The sequence below is a fragment of the Saccopteryx leptura genome, chromosome 11 (assembly GCF_036850995.1).
Source record: "Saccopteryx leptura isolate mSacLep1 chromosome 11, mSacLep1_pri_phased_curated, whole genome shotgun sequence".
NCBI classification, from domain to species: domain Eukaryota; kingdom Metazoa; phylum Chordata; class Mammalia; order Chiroptera; family Emballonuridae; genus Saccopteryx; species Saccopteryx leptura.
In genome coordinates, this window is record NC_089513.1 from 80,365,320 (window position 1) to 80,387,267 (window position 21,948).

The window sequence follows — 21,948 nt, forward strand, 5'->3', positions numbered from 1 at the left end:
ATGTCATAATGAATGCATATTGTCGAAAACGCCAACAGGAAAGAGATAGCCTGTTTAAAGTGGGTGTTTGTCTGATGGAAATGACCATAGTAAGGAGAAGGTATTTTAAGGCCTAAAAAAGAAGCCACTCCTTAGAATGTAACAGACTGTGTTATAGGGTAATTGACTGACAAGGGGTAGGGTCAGATCACACAGAAACCCAGCAATCTGCACAGATTACTCACCGCTACAGACATGTTGCCATACTTTCCTTATAGTATAACTTGGGTACTAATGATTGACAGGAGAAAAGGACAAAGAATGTGTTAGCAGCAGACCATTAGTCCTGGTCTTGAGATGTATGATTTTTTATAATCGATACTGTCACCAGTTTGCTACTGACCTCAGTTTGGTATTGACCTCAGTTTTCCTGACACTCAAGCTGCTACTAACAAAAATGTCCATGGCTGTATTTTAAGGAGCACAGCCATTCATCACCTGTCAGGCTTTGGTGTGCTTGCTGAGGACAGTGAGATTGGTCAAAGGTCACAGCATGAGAAGATGAAAGAACTCTGTGACACAGAGGTGCAATTGGTTTTGTTCACTGTCACCTCTGCACAGTGATTAAAGAGGGATTAAGCTCTGGCTGGATAGTTCTGTTAGTTGGAGCATCATCCTGATATGCAGACGTTGTGAGTTCAATCGCCCTGGTCAGGTCACATACAGGAACAGGTTTTGTTTTGTTTGGAGAGAGAGATAAGAAAGGAAAGAGATGAGAAGATAAACTTGAAGTTGCAGCACTTTACTTGTTCATTGATTGCTTCTCCTATGTGCTTTGACGGAGCGGGAGAGGCAGGGGGTGGTCAGTGGCTCGAGCTGAACCAGTGACTCCTTGCTAAACCAGCAACCTTGGACTCAAGTCAGCAACCATGGGATCAAGTCCAAGATCCCATGCTCAAGTGGGCAATCTCGGGGTTTCTAACTTGGGACCTCAGTGTCCTACCTACATGCCCTATTCATTGTACCACCACCGGTCAAACAAGGAACAGATTGATGCTTCTGTCTCTCTCTCTCACTGTCTCTTTTCTTTCCTCTCTCTCTAAAATAAAAGTAAAAATAAAGTTTAAAAAAAACAAGCAAAAACAAAAGAGGGTTTAGAAGAGGAACAACTTGCATGGGCAGGGGTGGCACTAAAGGAAACCAGCAAGGATGAATGGTGCCCCAGGGCTCCCACAGTGGGAGCTGTCACCACCCCTAGGCTGAAGGGGGAGGGACAGGGAGCAGTCACTGGAGCCCAGAGGAAGCTGGAGCTCAGGGAGAGGCTGCCTGAGAGGAGTCAGGCTCTGTCAGAGCATCTCCAGTGGAGGAAGTGGGGGAGTCAGTGCTGGGCCTCTTTCCTTTCTCCTTCCTGTCTCAGCTGGTCCCTCCCCTAGCCCAAACCCAGCAGGTGACCAGAGGCAAGGGAGCTGGTGCTGTTCTCCATAAATGACTTATTTTGGGGCCAGAGTGTGGGCACAGGTGGGGAGAGAACATAAGAGCTCACAGAGCCCCCAGCATGGCCCCAAGCACAGAAGAGACGTGGTCTATGTTATCACACCAGGCACTTCCTGCCTGGACAGCCGGCCTTGGGCTAAATACTCCATACAGCTTGCTGTAGTCTAAACTGAGATTAGCATTTTTACACCCATTTTACAGATATGAAATTGAGACTCAAGATATGTAGGTTGTATCTTGGGAGAAGGAGAGACAGTGTTGAAAATGAAGTCAACCAGCTCAGGAGGGGGGAGCAAGGGCTGAAATTGAGTCCATGTGACTGTGCAGCACAGGTGGGCACGGTCATGTTGGGGAGGGAAACAGGGAGAAGGTGGAAGGTGACAGCTCACTATGGTGGGTTAGATAGACCCCAACCTTCCTCACCTTCCCCTTCCATATTGAACTCTCTCCCTTCCCTGAGGGTTCTCTTGGCCTGGCTGAGGGTCACATCCAAGACAGGCTGGGGACCCCAGGCTCTGGTCTCAGGCCATATCAGCCAGACCCAGGCCTTGTTGGCTCAGGCTGTGAAGTCCAGGAACCATGGCTGACTCCACACTATCTGAACCCTCTGCAGCTGATGTGTTTCTGGATCCGGACACCGCGCACCCCAACCTCCATGTTTCCCAGGACCAGAGGAAGCTAATGCGGAAATACAACATACAGAGCCTGCCAGACAACAACAAGAGATTTGTCTCGCATCCCTGTGTGCTGGGCTGTGAGAGCTTCACGTCGGGGAGACATTTTTGGGAGGTGGAGGTGGGGGACAAAAAGCAGTGGTGTATTGGGGTGTGCAGGGAGAATGTGGAGAGAAAATATTACGTTAATATGGAACCTGATAACGGATTCTGGACAATGAGCCTGTTTGAGAATAAATTCGAGGCTCTCACAGACCCCGAAACAGAACTGACAGTTGTCAACCCTCCTAAGAGAGTGGGGGTTTTCCTGGACTATGAGTCAGGGGAGGTCTCCTTCTACAATGCCATCAATGGATCACACATCTACACCTTTTCACACACCTCCTTCTCTGGGCCTCTGAGGCCTATTTTCAAGATCTCGAGGTCAGAGTCCATTGCCTTGATCATTTGTCCAGCACAAAAAAAAGTGGAAAGTTCCCTGTTTCCAGACCCAGTGCCTGACCCTTCCTTGGAGACCTCAGTGGTCCTGGGCTCAGATGATGGAAATGAGGACCCTCAGGTTGAAGTAACACCATTGCTCTCCCAGCCAGAGGATACTAGCCAGAAACACCCCGAGTGAAGCACTTCACTAATATTAATTCAGTTTTCCATGTGACAGATGAGGAGATGAGGGTGCAGAGAGGGAGTTAACTTTCCAAAGGTGACTCAACTGTTTTCCAATAACCACAGCTAACATTTATAAGTCATTTAAAATGTACAGAGTGCAGTGCTAAATGCTTGAGGGGAATTTGATTCAATAACCCACCAACCACTGTGTGAAACAACTTTATTTTGAACATGAGGAAACTGAGGCAGGGCCAAGTAAAATAACATATAATTCATACAAAACGTTGTGCTGCTGGGAGAGGTTCAGCCTCTGACCCTCCCTCTACTACTTCTGGTCTGTTCCTCTGCCTCCTGGTGTTCCTCTTGGGCAGGGTCTCATGCAGCCCTGAGGTTCCCTTCCCAGGGCACCAAGGGCAAAGGTCACTGAAGGTGAGAATGAAGGTCCCATCCACCTGGGATTCTTCATTGTCCACTGTCAGTGCCATGATCCACTACTTCACCGACTGGCTCTGCAGGATGACTACTTGCAGAGAATGAATTCACAGTGACCACATCACACAGGGCTGAGAAGAGACCAGAGGCGAACATCTTAACCAACATGTGACCTGTGATCACGGAGCAGAACCACCCTCCCTACTTCATACCTAAAGGTCATCTGTGAAATACAAATTTGGAAGAAGGGAGCTTGATGAGCTTCAGTGAAGTTTCCATCACATTCTAGATCCATCTGCAGAAAAGGGTCATCCCACCTCTGGTCATTCACTGATGTTACTGGAGGTTCCTTTTACCCGGTGGGTCCTCGGGAGAAGCCACTCTTTCTCATCATCATCACTATGAGTGCTCACGTCTGCGTGCCCTCTGCCCTGTGTGTGGTTGTCAAAATAAATTATGCTAAAAATCTCCACATTTCAACTGAGCTGCTTCTAGATTTTATACCCCCTGGAGTTTACTCACCACAGTTTCACAGTTTACCTCCTTGCAACATTTTCACAAAATCCTATTATTAGCTTTCTATTGTTTCTATGGTCAATAATAACAAACTTCAGGACCTAATACGGCACAAATGTACTACCTCAAATGTTGTGGGTCAGAAGTCCAACATGGCTCCCACGGGTCTGAAACCAAGGTGTCTGCAGGCTGGGTTCCTTTCTGGGGGATCCAGGGAAGAGTCTGCTTCTTGCTCATTCTGATTATTGGCAGAAGCGAGTTTCCTGCAGTTGTGGGACCCAGGTTGGGATTCCTTGCTGGCTGTCAGGAGAAGCAGAGAGCTCTGCAGGCTGGGAACATCTGGAGGTGTTCTTGCAGGAGCAGGTGTGAGGGAACAATTCAGGTGAAGGGAATGGCATGGGGACAGAGTCCCAGTCCTGGAGTAATTGCTGGTGGGGACACTGTCAGTGTGTCAACTGCAGTGTCGAATTGAGTCAGAAAGGAATGAGAGGCCTGCAGGGAAAGCATTTAGGCCCATCCTGGAAATGATAAAAAATGTGCTTTGGGAAGATTATTCTAGAAGAAATGTATGCAATGTCCCATTTGGGATCTATGGGAGGAGGGGTACTGGATCCAAAGGGACCATCTACAGGAAGAAGAGGAAGCCTTTGTTCCCTGCCATCATACTGCGGGCACTGGAGTGGCACCTCTTGCGGGAAAGAAATACCTTTCTCCTCTCACTCAGTAACCACACATCTCTGACTCCATAGTTTCTGAGAGACAAGGTCTCCATAACAGCTGCGGTAACTGCTGTCTGTCTCGGTCTCTACACCCCAGCTGGTCCTTGTCCCCCGTGTCTCCTCCATCCCCACAAGTCCAGCAACTTGAAAGCGATTATTAGGCTTTAGGGAGAGTGTGCTTATGTGCACCTCATGCCTGCCACCCACTGCGTAAACCCCCCCCACCAACACTCTCTCTCTCTCTCTCTCTCAGGCACACAGGCAACTGTCCTAGTAGTTTGCATAACGCGCAGGGAATTGCAAGACTGTGATGAGGAAGGAACAAGCAATAAAAATCCAAAAACAAAAAACCCCGCACATTACTTCTGAAAATAGGAAGAGAAACTAAAAATTTCAGATAATCTCAAAAGGCTGCTGCGGTTGTGCCTGTTTTAATGCTGTCTGTGTATTCTACCTAGCAACTGGTGAGGAGTAGACTCGGCGATGCCATTGGATGGTGAGCCCGCCGCCGGCCAATCCCGGACTCCGAACGGTCACTGGAAATCTTGGGATTCAGGTCACAGGGGACACCGGGTCCCGGGTCCCCGCCGCACACAGCCTGTGATGGGAGGACAGGAGTAGTTTTCTTCTCCTCTTTCGGGACGTTCTGTCCTCCGGCTGTGGCTGTGCCCACGGGCGGCTCAGGGAGAAGAACAACAGGAAAGTCATCTTTTGAGCGTCAGCGGACAGGATTCTTGCAGGTGGGGCCGCGGGGCGGCTGCGCTCCGTGTGCTGCCGGGGGGTGGGGGGCGGGGACGGATCTCGGTGGGAAGGGCGGGTCCCCGGAGAGGGGCTTCCTGGGGGACTCCACGCCTGGCCTCCCTGGGGTCGCTCAGGTGCTGCCTGGAGGAGGTTGTGGAAGGATGTCGGGTGACGACCGCAGACACTGAGCTCTGTCCCCAGAAGTGACCCGACCCGAGCAGGGCGACTGGGGAACGCTCACTTATTCCTGGAATGTTCATGAGCGCGTCTGTGCGGAGACGCCGGACCTGAAGAGGAGGAAGGGGGGTGCCCAGGATACAAGTGGGGGCTCTGATGTCACCAACACGGGTTACAGGGTCGTTACCTAGATCAGGACGGTGGTGCCAGTCTCCCTGGTGATTTCTCCAGGTCTGCGCCCCCAGGCCTGTGGTCCCGGCCTCCCCTGGGTGACCGTCCTCCGTGCTGTGGAGCCGGCTGCTTCCCTGCACGTCTCCCCGCCTGACCCCCGGCTGTTCTTCGCCCTCCTGGGCTTGTCCGCACTGGTCTCAGGTAGGGCGCTGCCACGGGCTCCTATCGACGCAGAAAGGGAAGCTCACACTTCCCGCTGCGGTTGTGATCACCCATCCTTCATTCTGCACGTGTTCGCTGAGTTTATACCAACACAGCCCAATAAAAGGCAGATAGCCCCCAAATACACACATTGTTATCATTCAAACTTGTAATTAATGTCAACTGTTCCATTGACACATTTAACATTTTTTAGTTCAAATTTTCATATGTTTTATGAGCATGTTACACTACAGCACGTTTTATTTGTGACCACCTAGTGGCTACCAGGTTGGACAGGTCCAGCTCCTAGTGTGCTCCAGGCCTGCGATACCCTGGTCAGCAGGAAAAAGCCTCTGTCTGCACAGGGTCTGCGGGGGGGTCAGAGGGGAGGCTCCTCTCTGTTCTGTTCACCGAGCTCTGGCAGCCTCAGCAGACATTTAGTAGGCATCTCGTGCTCCAACCAGCACAGCTGTGGGCCCCAGAATCCTCAGCCCAGGACGCCCCTCCGTCCTCCCCTGGAATAGCCACTTCCTTTCCCGCCTTAGATGTTGCAAGGCTGGTGCCCTGACTGATTCTGCCCCTTTGTTGAACAGCCCAGTTTACTGTCGTGGGGCCAGCTGACCCCACGCGGACCTTGGTGGGAGAAAACACCGTGTTAAGCTGCCACCTGTCACCTGAGAGAAGTGCCGTGGACATGGAGGTGCGGTGGTTCGGGTCTCAGTTCTCGCCGGCCGTGCTGGTGTACAAGGGCGGGCGCGAGAGGGCGGAGGAGCGGATGGAGCAGTACCGCGGGCGGACAACCTTCGTGAGCGAAGACATTAACAAGGGGAGGGTGGCCCTGGTCATTCACAATATCACCGCCCACGACAACGGCAGCTACCGCTGTTATTTCCAACAAGGCAGGTCCTACAAGGAGGCTGTCGTGCAGGTACATTATCTCACTTGTTTGGTGGCTTTTTCCTAAAATACTCTGTAACCCAGAGGGCAGCTTCTTCCTGCTGGAAGAATAAAGGATGAGTGTCCACTGACCAGTGGATATCGAGTCTTTAGAAGCTCACTAAACTCAGCAGGATGGGGGTGTCCGGCTGGAGTGCTCATCTGTAGGGTGGTTCCCAGAGCCCCACGCAGTGTGGAGGGACCTTTATGGTGAGGTCATGCCCGCCCTGGAGGAGGCTTACACCCAGGAGACAGACGGACTCCTCAGGGTCACCATGGCCGTGGTCATCAGGGACAGCTCTGTGAGGAACATAGCCTGTTCCGTCAACAACACTCTGCTCGCCCAGGAGAAGAGCTCTGTGATCTTCATTCCAGGTTAGTTCCCTGACCTCTGAGGACCCCGTCCTGCAGGCAGGAAGCTCAGCAGACAGATGGGAGCTTGAGGGAGGATTGGGGACAGGGGTGGGCGTGGGAGGGACCTGGGCCTGAAGAGCACAAGCTACAGCGAGCTGAGGCGTCTCCCCTCCCACAAGGGGACAGCAGACAGTCTCCAATCATAAGAATGAAACCGTCTTCTCTGAGGATAAATCTGCTAGCATTTCCCTTGTTGTGGGTCTGATCCTGCATCAAGTTTTACACATTTGAACAATCATTAAGCCTGCAGGGTGGAATGGGCAGATAGCTGTCTACCCCTGATGCTGTGTTATATTGATGCCCTCCTCCCCAGTGGGATATTCCAAGGAGACATCTGCAGAAAGTCTACATTCCTAATATCATTCAGCAAATAATGAGCAAGGATACCATATGTTCAAGGACCTGTTCTAGAAACCAAGTATCATCAGAGAACAAAATGCATGAATATCCTTACCCTCATGGGGCTCACATTCTACAGCAGCAAAGAGTAAGCATTAAAACAGTTGCTTAATCTGTTCTATCAGATAGTGATAAGTTCTGTAGAAAATTAATCAGGGGAGTGTGTAGGGAGGGGTAGGGGCATGGGGCGTTGTAATTATAAACATGATAGTACGGAAAGGCTTCAACAAATAACTGGCAATTGGGCAAGTGGGGAATGAGCAAGCCAGGCAGCAGAAATAGCACATGCAAGGGCCTAAGGCAGAAGCATGTCTGGCAGTTTCAAGAAACCTCACGAGGTCTGTGTGGATGGAATGGATTGAGTGTATGAGAGTAGAAGGAAATGAATTCAGTTCTGGAATGTGACCAGACCACATGGGGCAGTGTAGGGCATGGGTAGACGTCGGCCTTTAGTCTTAGTGAGACAGGAAACATTTCAGGGGAAAAAAATAACATGATGGCCCCCAAGCAGCTGTGCTGAGGAAGGACAGCACCGGATGTGGCAGAAGCCGGGAGGAGGGCGTGGCAGTTGTCAGGCAGTAGTGCATGCGGCCACGCCAGGATGGTGGCTGCAGTTGGCTCTTGTTCACCCAGTCTTTCCCACGGTGACTCCAGGTGCTTATGCTTGTCTGTGTCCTGGGCCCTGTCAAACGACAAAATAAAACTAACTGGAAGTTTTCTGTTCCTGCTTCCAGAATCCTTCTTCCCTAGCACGTCTCCCTGGATGGTGGCCCTGGCTGTCACCTTGCCTGCCTTCCTCCTCCTCTTCATTGTTGGGAACATCTGTCTCATCAGAAAATTCAGCAGGAACAAAGAAATGTTGGTGGGAAAAGATTTAGAAAACAGAGAGAAAGAAATTGCACATAAAGCACTGGAGAAAGAACGTGTGGAAAAAGAGAAAGGACGTTTAATGAAAGGTAAGAGTAAAAGGGTAGTTTGCTGGCATCTAAAGAACACCACTCAGGCATGTGGAGTCTGGAACACAGAGGATGGAAGAGACAGAGCCAGAGCTTGGTGTCCCCATGCCAGTCACTGGCTTCACCCTCCTCAAATGTTGCATGCACTCACCTGGCTACAGAGAGCAGTACAGTGTTGAAAAACAAAACAAAAAAAACAACAAAAAATAATCTTAAATCACTACTGATTATATCCACACACCTGATCCTGTTCATTTCTGGCATCTGGACTATTCTCTAGACATTCCGGAGGGGATGGTGACTTAACTCAAAGGACTAGGGCTTTGTTTAATACAGACTCAAGTTCCTAGTTCTTCTATTGAGGACACTCATTTGTTTCTGTTTCTATTTCTATTTCAGAACAACTTCAAGAAGAATTGCGTAAGTTTAGCATTTCTTGAGCTACTCCGTGCACTGTGTGTATTCTGTTGGTCACTGTTATCTCGTGAAGCTCACTCTCTCGCCTGTCCCCTTGCAGGATGGAGGAGAGGACTCTTACACGCTGGTGAGCACCTCTGACCTTCCCTCACTCCCCAGCTTCCTCCCCACTAACCAGCCACAGGACACATGAGCTGAGTGGAGCAAGGGGACACGGTGACCTGCGGGTGGGGGGCTGGGGTCAGTTCACTAGCAGCATCCCACCTGACACAGGACCCCAGCACTTCCTGCAGGAAATTCCTCTGGCTCTTGATCAACATTTCACTTCCTTCCCACCCTCCCATTTTTAGCATAATCTCATCCATGACTACCAGAGGTCAACATACAGACTGAATCTCCCCGAAGGTTATGTTTCAATAGTTGGTTCTCTTTAGATCTGGGTTAACGTGAAAGGAGACAATACTGACTTAGCTACTCACTCCCTGGCAGAAGGTACAAACCGCACAGTGAGGAGCCATGGGTGGGAGAGGCAGCAACCTGCCCAAGCCAGTCTCAGGGGTGGACACATAGAACCAGAAATGCCTTCCTGCCCCAGGAGAGCACTGATGCTGTGTACAGCCTGTGAGGGGCAGGGACTGAGCAAACAGGAGCCACAGTGTCCACCTGCCTCCCCTGAGAGGCACTTTCATTGTGTGATTCATCACCTCCTGGTCACAGGCACCAGACCATCCAGGCTTGACTAGGTCACATGGTGCGTAGACCTTTCCTCTTGAGGTGAACTTCAGACTTGTCACCTTTGAGCATATCAGCGTGGGGAAGGGGAAGATCATTGTAACAATGGAAATGGAGGTTGGCTCAGTAATAGTGACAGCGAGTGGGGAATGTCTTCACTGTGTCTGGTCGGGAGCACTTGCTGTACCAGAGGTCACTTCAGACCCAGGTGTGAAAGCAAAGCTGGATGGACATCGTTCCCCACTTTTTGCCAGAGGCACCTCTCAGGTCGTGGGTTGGATTCTGGGGACACGGGCCTCATTTTTGACTCTGAAGAGTTCCCTTGTTAGTCATTTAAGTCAGATGTCACTTGCTTGCACTGGTGGAAATCGCAGAGGACCAACAAAGGGACTTGTTAGTGCCGAGCGTCAGTGTAGGGGGAAGTTGGCCTTGATTGCTTTACTGGGATCTGGGAGGGCCAGGGTCTCTTTGGTGATTGAAGCCAAGTTGGAAACTTTCCAACCAAAATGGCTCCCAGAGATCATATGCTTTGAAAAGAAAAGAGGGCAAATCTGAGAATGTGAAAGAAAAATGGAACCATTAGTTCCTGCTCATTTGCTAAACGCTTCACATTTCTTAGAGTCCAGTTATTCTCTACCTGAGACACTGCTCCCATCATTCAGCCTCAAGACTGCTCAGTTGTGAGCTGTCTGGGATCTGGGATCAAGGGGCCTTCATGGGGATCCCACCCCATGGGGGAAGTCCCCCTGCTTTTCAGGACATCTCTGAGACCCAGGCCTAAAGCTGACCTCCCTCTGCAGCTGACGTGGTCCTGGACCCAGACACCGCCCATCCCGAGCTCTTCCTGTCAGAGGACAGGAGAAGTGTGAGGCGGGGCCCCTGCAGGCAGAGCGTGCCTGACATCCCAGAGAGATTCGACTGCCGGCCTTGTGTCCTGGGTGCCGAGAGCTTCTCCTCAGGGAGACACTACTGGGAGGTGGAGGTGGAAAACGTGATGGTGTGGGCTGTGGGGGTCTGCAGAGACAGTGTGGCGAGGAAAGGGGAGGCCCTGCTGGTTCCGGAGAATGGTTTCTGGACCCTGGAGATGTTTGGGAACCAGTACCGGGTCCTGTCCTCTCCTGAGAAGATTCTTCCCCTGAAGGAACACCTTCGCCGGGTGGCTGTGTTCCTGGACTACGAATCTGGGGATGTCTCCTTCTATAACATGAGGGACCGATCACACATCTACACGTGTCCCCGTTCTCTCTTCTCTGGGCCCCTGAGGCCCTTCTTCAGGCTGGGGTCTGAGGACAGCCCCCTCTTCATCTGCCCAGCGTTCACAGGGGCCCAAGGGGTCACAGTGCCTGAGGGTGGCCTGGTCCTTCACAGGGCAGGGACCCAGCGCAGCCCCCAGGACCAATTTCCTGATCTCAGAGACAAGCAGGGAAGCCCCAGCCATCTCTACTAGCAAAGCACAGAGTCCCCTGTGGACACGGCCCTCCTGTCCACTGGTCACAACAGAGAACATCCTCCAGAGACTCCTTGACACCCTCTTTAGTCCCCAGCTCCATCCACCTCATCAGACTATAGCATTTAGTAACTCATTTGCTTGTCACCGTGGGGCAGGGTCAGTCTCAGGAAACTAGAGCTTCCACATGGCTCCCAACCAAGAAGAAAGAGGGAGACAGTGACAGACTGAGAGTTGGCTGCTTCACCATCAGGGGACACAGTCAGCATGGGACCTGAGTTGATACCACACAGTATAGACTCGAGGTGAAGACAACAAGATATACCAAAATCTAAAGGGACAAGGAGCCACCACTGGATGTCAGAAATAAAGGAAGAGGGACCAGGGAGTTGTGAGGGACCCCAGCTGTTGGAGTAGGAAACACCCAACCATGACTTGAGGGGTCCCAGTACCTGAAGGTCCATCCCCAGCTACCCCCAGATTTCCAGCCCACAGAGTAAAGCCCCCAGGCCTGGGAGGATGAAAGACAAGGACACCTCTGGGTCTGGTCTGGCTCAGGCGACCCTGCCATAAACATTCTCAGTCCCTGTTAGTGGCCTGAGGTTTACAGTCCTGTTTGTGCAGGTGACCATTGGACCAAGCTAATCACAAGGTCCAGGTTCAGTGGGAAGGCCATCGGTTTCTAGCTCCTTGGTCTCAGGATGACTTTATACACTTAAAATTTATTGAGGACCCTGATGAGCTTTTGCTCATTTTCCTTATACCTGTCAATATTTACTATGTTGGACTGAAAAACTTTTGAAGACATATTTATTAATCTCTATTTAAATTGCAGTTATAAACCGATTACAGGCTAATGTAAATAACATGTTTTGTGAAAAATAACTTGTTTGCAAAACAAGTAAATACTCTCAGTTTTGTGGAATTGTTTGATTTTCTTTTTTTTCAAATCTATGGCTGGCTTAATAGAATACTAAATTCTCCTATCTGTCAACATAAGAACTTGTTAACATGTTGGGAATTCTCAGGAGAGTTCATCTGAGCCACACTGATGGCATTGCCCAGGAGCGAGATCTCAAATACTCTGGAGGATGACAGTTTTGCAGCTTCTCTTCTGCATTTGGAATGAAAGAGTACGCAAAGGTGGGAGAAAGGGGAGTTAACTGGACCCTGTGTCCTTGAGGGGCAAGAGGGTGATTTCGCTTCCAGGGGTCTGAAAAAGAGGATGACTTGTAGCCATAAAAAGGTGTTAACCTAGATGCACAAGGACAGTGCACAGGGTTGGAATTATAGACTTGGGGGCATGACTCCCCACCATGACCTGCCCGTTCATTTAGGGGTTTAGGGGTTTGTTGTTAGATCATCTTGTGAGGTTCCCATCAGTCACTGATTGATATAGATATAGATATAGATATAGATATAGATTATATTTATATTTACGGCAGAGACCAAGAGAGTGACAGACAGGAAGGGAGAGAAATGAGAAACATCAATTCTTTGTTATGATTCTTTAGTTGTTCTCATATGTACCTTGACCAGGGGGCTATAGCAGACTGAATGACCCTCTGCTTGAGCCAGTGACCTTGGGCTCAAGCTGGTGAGCCTTGCTCAAACCAGATGAGCCCGCGCTCAAGCTGGCAAGCTGGTGACCTCGGGGTATCAAACCAGGGTCCTTTACATCCCAGTCCGACGCTCTATCCACTGCGCCACCACCTGGTCATGCAGTCACTGATTTCTCACAGGACCCTTTTCACTTGCAACACCAGAGTCTTAAGAATCAAACAAAGCAAGAGACACCTAAAAACAGAGTCCAGATAAATAGATAATGCCTGGTTTCATTTTCTGCACGGAGAATGTACTTTGTTACAATTCCTTTCTTCCTTTTTCGGGCATTTAATTTCTCATTTAAAAAGCCATTTCTGGGGAATTTTCATCTTTCTGTTTTCTGTTGCTTCCCTGGAAGCCCTCACTTCCCTCACTCGTCTTTATTTGACCTGAGTTGGAGCTCACCCACCAAGAATAGCCATTTCTTTAGCGCTCTCTCTCTCTCTCCACCTTCTTTTCTTCTTTCCTTCCTTCTTTCCTCCCTTCTTTTCTCTCTCTCTCTCTCTCTCTCTCTCTCTCTCTCTCAGTCTTTCTTTTTTAATTGATTTCTTTTACAGAAACAGAGAGAGAATGGAGAAGGAGGAAGCATTCATTTACTGTTCCACTTAGTTGTGCGTTGATTAGTCACTTTCCGTATGTGCCCTGACTGGAGGTCAAACCTGCTACCTTGGTGTTTCCGGACCATTCTCTAACCTACTAAGCTAACTGGCCAGGGTCAGGAGGATTTCTTGAAAGCAATTAGTGGCAATTTTTTTAATTTGCATCTGCCTGAGAATGTGCACAACATTTTGAGCAGAAAATAGGGTACCCACTGCCTTGCGTGGAGGAAGAGTCTGCCTCCATGTGACAGATGAGATCCTTTTGAAACAGGTGACAACACAACTCAGCCAGCAGACACCATAAGCAGTCACATGGGCCTCCACTGCCTTTCCTCCCCAGCCTTCCTCCTCCTTTGCCTTTAGTTCCTTCTTCTGTGGCTTTAGCTGCCCTGGTCTGCCTGCTTCCCCACCAGTTATTTTTGTCAGGAGGGTCTGTGACATGGAAAATTGGGATTTCCCCCCATTGTTCTACAAAGAAGACTATAAAATCCCTCTCCCTGCAGAATAGAAGAAGTTCCGGTGTATGCAGGTCGGATCAGTGGCTCTTCCCTTCTCTGGGACTCTGAGCTCCTGCCCCTCAGGAGACGCAGAAATGAAGACCACTGACAGCATCTCAGTGGTGAGGACAGAGAGGAGGGATGGTGAGAACTGCCTCCATTTCTCTTTAGGGGACAGGAAGGACTCCAGGATTGTGACCATAATATTAGCTAAACTACTTCTCCTTCCCCAAGTAACTTGAAGGATCACTAATGTATTGGTGATGATTAGGACATTGGTTGCTATGGGGGAGGGACTGTTGTAACCAGTGTGTAGGCAAAAGAGGTCTTCTGAGGATACTGACAATTCCTAGCCTGGAGGCTTATTTCTTTGGAACAAAGAAAATGCCTTCTGAGCTAAACATTTTCTGCCTCTCAATCTCTTCACTCCATCTCTCTCTCTCTCTCTTTCTCTGTTTCTCTCTCTCTCTCTCTCTCTCTCTCTCTCTCTCACACACACACACACACACACACACACACACACACACACACACACAAACACCACACACACATACACGCGCCCTCACTTGTAAGTGCTCATCCTAAACTATCCTCAGCCAATGAGGAGCTGGATGGTGGATAAATCATTCTGAGTTTTTATCCCTCAGTGACAATTCTGAGATGGTAGCTTATAGTTTCACACAATGTCTCAGAGACTCCCCAGCAAGATTGAGCCACAGATGTCCACAAGATATCCAGGTTTTATCACACTCGTTATTGGTACTTCTCTATCTCATATACTGACATCCCCACAGTGTTTTCTGGGACTAGAACCCAAATAAAATACTTGCTTGCATCTCTGTCTCAGACTCTGCTCTTGGGGGAGCTCAAACGAAGACCATATCTGATAAGAAACCAGAGTGACAACTAAGACCAGAGGAAACAAGGCAAATGAATTCATGCCTTGCCCCTAAAATTCCTACGTTCTGTATTCCCATGTTTTCTGGAGCTAGTCCTTCAGAGAGTGAGTGTAGCCCTGCTGGGAAGGCTCTGCCCCACCAGGCCACAGGGAGGGGCTGCAGTGGAGTAGATTGTGGGGAGAGCTCAGAGTGCTTTGACATCCCTGCTCCCTCCCTGCACCCTCTTGTTTCTCCCTTGCTCAACCCAACTGCAGATATTGGCTTCTTTAAGTTCCCTGCCTTCCTCTTTTGTTTATTCTGGGGACTTCCCATTTCCAAAGCATTGACAGGAATTTGAATCAGAGAGCTCTCCACTCAACCTGACCCCAGGGCATGTATGTTCACCATCTTCCTCACTAGTCTCTTTTCTGCACAGAAACCCATCCCCCCCTTCCCCAGGCCTCCTCACTTCCCTCCCTGCCCATCACATACACAGTCTCTGTGGAGCACAGTGCACGTAAACTCAACACGGGCTTGGTAAATAGGGGAGTGATGTCATTCTCACAATGTCAACATATCATTGTGTCATATCTGGTTATTACCAGTGAGCTGACAGTGTGTGCCCCAGGGAAGAGTGAGGGACCGCTTAGCTCAATAGCAAGTCAAAGAACACAGTGCCATAGTGAAGCCCCTCACCCAGTCCTTTGATTTAACTTGGTTTAGACACGTGCAAAAGAGACAAGACCAAAATCCTCAACCAGAGCCATCTCCAGGGCATCCACACAGTTCAGAGAAATCTGCAGCTGGGAGGAGGGGGAGACAGCACTACCATCCTAATACCTCCACCCAAATTCTGTCAGGTGTGGGTAGGTCACTGGAGAGAAGGGAGGAGAGGAAGGAGGCAGAACTCCAAATGCTACGGCATTTCCTTGACCAGGTTACGTTGCCTAATCCTGGAGTCACTAAGAAGATATACAGTAGCTTTAAGGAAAATAAATGATATGATCGAATTTGGGTTTGGGAAGGTATTCTCCTGGAAGTCTCGTCGGTAAATTGCATGTGGGTCTCTCTCTCTCTCTCTTTCTCTCTTTTAATCCAGTGAGAGGTGGGGAGGCAGAGACCGACTCCTGCATGTGCCCTGACCAGGATCCACCCAGCAAGCCCCCTACACCCAGCAGGCGCTCTAAGGGCGATGCTCTGACCATCTGGGGCCTCTGCTCCAGCAATCGAGCTATTTCAGAGCCTGAGGCAAGGCCATGGTGCCATCCTCAGTGCCACCAGGGGCCAACTTTGCTCCAGCCATTCCTTTTGGGAGGGAGGAGGAAGATAGAGAGAGAGAGAGAGGAAGGGGAGGGGTGAAGAAGCAGATTGTCGCTTCTCCTATGTGCCCTGAGAATCAAACCCTCAACTTTCTCATGCCGGCTGGATGCTCTACCACTTAGCCAACTGGCCAGGGCTATATTTAGGTCTTAATCATGGTCCCAATGAAAAAGCCAAGAACAAACTGTGGTGATAAAGGACTTTTGGCAGAAATATAATACAGAGGTGACATTTTTAATTTATAGTAATCTCATATAGATTGATAAGAAACAGCACCAGAATCTGTCTAGGAAAAAAAAAACATGGAAAAGCAACCATCTGCTTCTCCACCCCTTCCCCTCTCCCTTCTCTCTGTATCTCTCTTATCCCCTCCCTCAGCCATGAATTGGAGCAAGTTGTTGCTAGACACTGAGGATGACTCCATGGTCTCCCCTCAGGCGCTAAATTAGCTCACTTGCTGAGCAACTATGCAATGGTCGCTAATGGGCAAAGCATTGCCCAGTAGGGGGCTTGCCAAGTGGATCCCCATCAGGGTGCATTAGAGAGTCAGTCTCTCTGCCTCCCTGCTTATCACATAAGAAAACTTAAAAATAGAAAAAAGGAAGAAAAAAAGAAAAAAGCCATTGGCCCGAATGGCCTTGGGCTCAAGGCAGCGACCATGGGATCATGTTGATGATCCCAAGCTCAAGATGGCGACCCTTTGGTCAAGCTGGTTAGCCTGTACTCCAGCTGGCAACCTCAGGGTTTTGAATATGAGAACTTAGTGTCCCAGATTGACCCTCTATCTGCTGCGCCACCACCAGTCAGGCTCCATACACTTTCGGATACATTTTCAGAAATATAGCTCTGTGTCCAAGGGTATATGAGCATGTGGGCAAAGTCCTTCCTGACACACTGAACCCATCTCACAATCAACTGGAAGTTCCTTCTTTCCGAATGCCTGCTTTTACTGTGGTGTTACTCCTTTTTTTCACTGAGATGAGATGGGTGAAATGGATGATGTTATTATCTTATGAAGCATTTGTATGATAGTGAGCTGGTCACTCTTCATATTGACCACTGACTAGCTTCTGGCTTGGCTTGAGCACCCTCCCTCCATCCCACCGGGACAAGGTACATATGGAAAGCAATCAATGAATGACTAAAACCTTGCAATTACAAGTTGATGCTTTTTATCTCCCTTCTTCTCTCTGTCTCTCTCTAAAAATATATATACATATATATATACATATATATATGGAAAACTTATCTATGTCAACAAAGACTCATATGTAAAGCACATTATTTACAATAACTCAAAAATCCAAGATATGCCCCAGTCTTGAAAACTATACAGATTTACAATATATTATGTAAATGGTGTCAGTAAGACTTGGTATAATATTTGGGCTGTATTAGCAGAATTGGGGAGGATGTAGAGAAGAAGGGCTTTGCTCTGGATAGAATGCTGTCAGGATGGTGCAGGATGTAATTGGTCACTCAATCAAAGGATAGGGGAGGTTTGGGTGCTGCTGTGGTCTGGACACTGGTCATGTTTTTCTCTGTGCACAAAACAAATTGTTGAGTGGTCTTAATTCTGTCCTGAGCCATCACAGTAACAGAACTGTATTCTGTTCCATGAAATTGCTCATGTGCCAACATCAACCCTGCATTTCTCTTCCTCTGGTCAAAAACTTACCCTGTGGCTTCTGCCCGGGCTGATCAATGGGAAGCCCAGCAGAGGATGCAAAGTGGGGTGTGGAGGTCCTGGCTCTTTCCCTACAAGGCTTCCTCTTCTAGCTACAGTCCTTCCTGGAGACCACAGCTCCTCTTAAGAAAACCTTTGATACCAGACTCTGTTCTTTCAAGTCTTCTAAAGGCTTTTCCCCACTATCTCTTGGGTTTAAGGGTTTAGAGACAAATGATATCTCTAAGGCTGGTCAGGCCCTGAGAAAGCAAAACCCCCCACAGTGTTGGAATCTGGCCTCTGGCTATCAACACCCTCCCTCCTTGTTTCACCGCCACAGGTAACAAGTTTCTGCCCTGCGGTGGGAAACACTGCCAGACTGTCCCATACAGAATAGGGCTTCTCTTCCCCTTGCTGCTGATGTCATTTAGGGTCTCAGCCCAGCTGTATGCAGATGCCCCAATAGACTGTTTCATCCCCATGTGTGGCCTGGCTTCCTTCTTGGGGAGGGGACCTAACCATAACAGCTCCATTTTACAGCTAAACACAGAGACGGGCTGAAGCCGATCTTCATCACAGGGACTTCCTCCATGCTAATCTTGTCCACTGGTTTCTGCCCAGCAACTGATGAGACACACCGCTCTGAGCCAATCAGAAAACCAGTGCTTTCAAAGAGAAACTGAGCTGTTTCTCGGAAAAGGCAAGCTTTCTCTTTCCCCCACACTTTCTTCCAGAGGGAGACTTAACTAGAACGGAGAGCTATTTATTGAGTGCCTTCGTTCTGTGATTTGCAGCTGGGAGCGTCAAGGGTAAGTGTGGAAAGATGCTAAAAGCCAGGGCCCCAGGTCTCCGTAGAAAGGAGCCTGAAGCAGGACGTTCCTCACCCAGAGGAGGAGTGTGCTGCCGTGAACAGGCAGCTGAGGGCACAGGTGTGCCCACAGAGGCAGGGCAAGGCCGTGCCTGCGTTGGGAAATCTGTGGGAGGGAGACAACCGAAAAGAGGGAGCTTCACAGCTGCACGTTTCTAGAAACCTCCTGTGCTCAGGAAGAAGCAAAGGCCTCCTAGAGTGTCTCCTGCTCGTCTCTGGGAGTGTGTTCTAAGAGGTTCTAAAAGAGAGGTGTGTGTCTTAAAGATTTACATGCAAAGATGTTCATTGTAGAATTATGTGTCATATAGATGTGGGTCAAATAAGTTTGCAAGTATGATATATATGTTTGCTCACTTATAGTTTGCATTGGGTGTGGGAGACAGGCTGTCAGCAGGCAGGGTCCTTATAGCCTAAGGCTTAGTTTTAAAACTAAGCCTTTCCCACCCTTTTAATACTAAGATCTTCTCAACACTAAGCTTTTCCCCACACCCTTGACTGCTGCATGATGTGGGGTGGTGCACTCTTATGAGGAATCCCATTTATGCCTCAGATAAGTGGCTTTGTATCAGAGACTTCCTTATTTGTACACTGGCTTAAAGACTTTAATTTCTACACTATAAGATGAGGCAGACCAGGGGCTCTCTCACTCAGATCCTGTCATCAGCATTGCAGAGGAGAGGCAGCCAAGATGGCAGAGTGCTGAAGGAGAAGCCAGTTTGTGCAGAGAGAGAGAAAGGGGAAAAAGAGGTGAGTAAGGCTGGTGGGGCGTTTGATTCTAGGAATACTGATATAAGTCAGTGGTTTTGGGAGCCCTGAATGGAAAGGGAAGGGAAGTGTTTCCCACTATGTGTATTTTTGCCTGTCAGGTGCAAGCTAGGATTAAAGGTAATGGCCCACCAGTTCTTGGCTCCATTGTTTCATTACCGTCTGTCGAATCCAATGCGAACCTGCACGAGCCAGGCGGCTGTGATGGTGGCCGTGGCTACTGGCCTTACAATTAAAAAAATCTAAAACAACCTACGTATACAACAGCTAAAGAATGGTTAAATGATACCTTGTCTGACCTCAGAGGGGTTTCCAGCCCAGGTGTCTGCTGGATTCTGTGCTTCCTCTTTGGAGAAATGCCTGTTCAGGCCCTCTGCTCATTTTTTTCAAATCTGATTGTTTGGTATGTGTTGTGTTAAGTTGTAGGGGTTCTTTATAAATTTTTGATATTAATCATCTATTGGATGTATAATGGGAAAATATCTTCCTCCATTCTGTAGGTTGTCTTTTCATTTTGTTGCTGGTTTTCTTTGCTGTGCCAAACATGTTTTAGGTTGATGTTATCCCATTTGTTTATTTATTCTTTTGTTGCCCTTGCCTGAGGATACATATCCAAAAAGATGTTACTAAGTTCCATGTTACATAGTCCATTGCCTCTGTTTCCTTCTAGTTTTTGGTTTCAGGTCTTACATTTAAATCTTTAATCCCTTTTGTGTTTCTTTTTATATAGTGTGTAAAAAAGTGATCCAGTTACATTATTCTGCATGTCCAGTTTCCCCAACAACACTTTGAATAGATTGTCTTTACTACATGTGTGTTCTTGCCTTTTTAGTCATAGATTAAATGACCATATAACTGAAGGTTTATTTCTGGGCTCTCTATTCTGTCCCATTGAACTATGTGTCTATTTTCATGCCAGCACCATGCTGTTCTTATTACTGTAAACTTGTATCATATTTTGACATCAGGGAGCATAATATCTAGAATTAGTTATTTCTGAAGATTATTTTTAATTTAGAAATTAAATTCAATATGGTGATATTGATCAATAAGAGTACATGGGTTTCTGATAAACATTTTTATAGCATTTGAACTGATTATTGTGTTGTGCCCATCACCCAAAGTCAAATCATTTTCTATCACTGAATGTTTGTCCCTCTTGACTCCCCTCCCCATCCCTCCCCCTGGTAACCACTTCACTTTAATCTATGTCCATAAGTCCCGCCTATGTGTGAAATCATATAGTTCCTAGCTTTTTCTGATTGACTTATTTCACTTAGTATAATGTTCTCAAGGTCCATCCTTGCTGTCCTAAATGTCACTATGTCATGATTTCTTATGGCTGAGTAGTGTTCCATTGTATATATGTACCACTTCTTCTTTATCCAGTCTTCTGTTAAGGGACACTTTCGTTGTTTCCAGGCCTTAGCCACCATGAATACTGCTGCAATGAGCATGGGTCTGTGTGTGTCTTTGAGTACCAATGTTTTTGAGTTTGGGGGGGAAGAAAAGACATTTAAAAAAATTTTTTTTTATTTTTTTTGTATTTTTCTGAAGTTGGAAATGGGGAGGCAGTCAGACAGACTCCCGCATGCACCTGACCAGGATCCACCTGGCATGCCCACCAGGGGGCGATGCTCTGCCCATCTGGGGCATTGCTCTGTCGCAACCAGAGTCATTCTAGTGCCTGAGGCGGAGGCCATGGAGCCATCCTCAGCACCCGGGCCAACTTTGCTCCAATGGAGCCTTGGCTGTGGGAGGGGAAGAGAGAGACAGAGAGGAAGGAAAGGGGGAGGGGTGGATAAGCAGATGGGCGCTTCTCCTGTGTGCCCTGGCCGGGAATCAAACCCGGGACTCCTGCACTCCAGGCCAATGCTCTACCACTCCTTCCAACCTCTGAATACAGTATATCGTTTCATTTATCTATATCCAATTCAGTTTCTTTCTTCAGTGTCTTACACTTTTCAGAATACAAGTCGTTCACCTGTTGGTTAAATTTACTCCTATGTATTCTATGCTTTTTGATGAAATTGTAAATGGGATTTTAAAATTATTTCTTCTGATTATTCATTATTGTTGTATGGTAATGTAACAGGTTTGTGAGTTTGTATCCTGTGACATTACTGAATTCACTTATTGTTCTAACAGGTGTTTTTTCTTAGTGGAGTCTTCAGACTTTTCTATATATTGTATAATGTTATCTGTAAACAGTGACAGTTTTATATCTCCCATTCTTATTTATTTATTTATTTATTAAGGGGAAGAGGTGAGGGGTGGAGGAGTGAGAAGTACAGTCATAGCTGCTTCACTTTAGTTGTTCATTGATCACTTGTTCTATGTATCTTAACCAGGCAAGCCCAGGGCTTCTAAGACCAACCTCAGCATTCCAGGTCAATGCTTTATCCACTGTACCAGTACCGTCCAAACCCTCCTTTCTGATTTGTATGCTTTTTATTTCTTTCTCTTGTCTGATTGCTTTGGCTATGAGTTTCAATACTGTATTGAATAGAAGTAGTAAGAATCGGTGGCTGAGTTTTATTCCTTATCGTTGAAGAAAAAGCTTTCAGTTTTTTTTTCAATGAGTATTATGTTAGCTGTAGGTTAGGAAACTTGTTTTTAACAAAGAAGTTTTATTTATAATTGTAACAGAATTGGATCTAATTTGTGTATGCAAATTTTACATTTTGCTATTGTAGATTTTACTATGATGAACAGCATTAAACATAAATGTTTGTGTTA

The 21,948-nt window shown here is 47.9% G+C and overlaps 1 protein-coding gene and 1 pseudogene across 9 annotated transcripts in view; both read left to right on the top strand.

The window, feature by feature from the left end:
- The window catches only part of LOC136382963 (butyrophilin subfamily 3 member A3-like), a 108,903-nt gene that overhangs the window by 76,466 nt on the left and 10,489 nt on the right, over window positions 1-21,948 (top strand). Inside the window, exons 1-2 of one of the 9 annotated variants that reach the window (XM_066352358.1) lie at window positions 18,265-18,385; window positions 19,096-19,191. The exons of 6 other annotated variants lie outside the window; for them this stretch is intronic. The gene's annotated coding sequence lies outside the window, so the exon portion shown is untranslated. Of the gene's footprint in view, window positions 1-18,264; window positions 18,386-18,557; window positions 18,694-19,095; window positions 19,192-21,948 lie in introns of those variants that run through there. 2 more of the 9 variants (XM_066352359.1, XM_066352360.1) reach the window with 2 other exon arrangements.
- LOC136383465 (butyrophilin subfamily 2 member A2-like) lies at window positions 5,414-11,120 on the top strand (annotated as a pseudogene).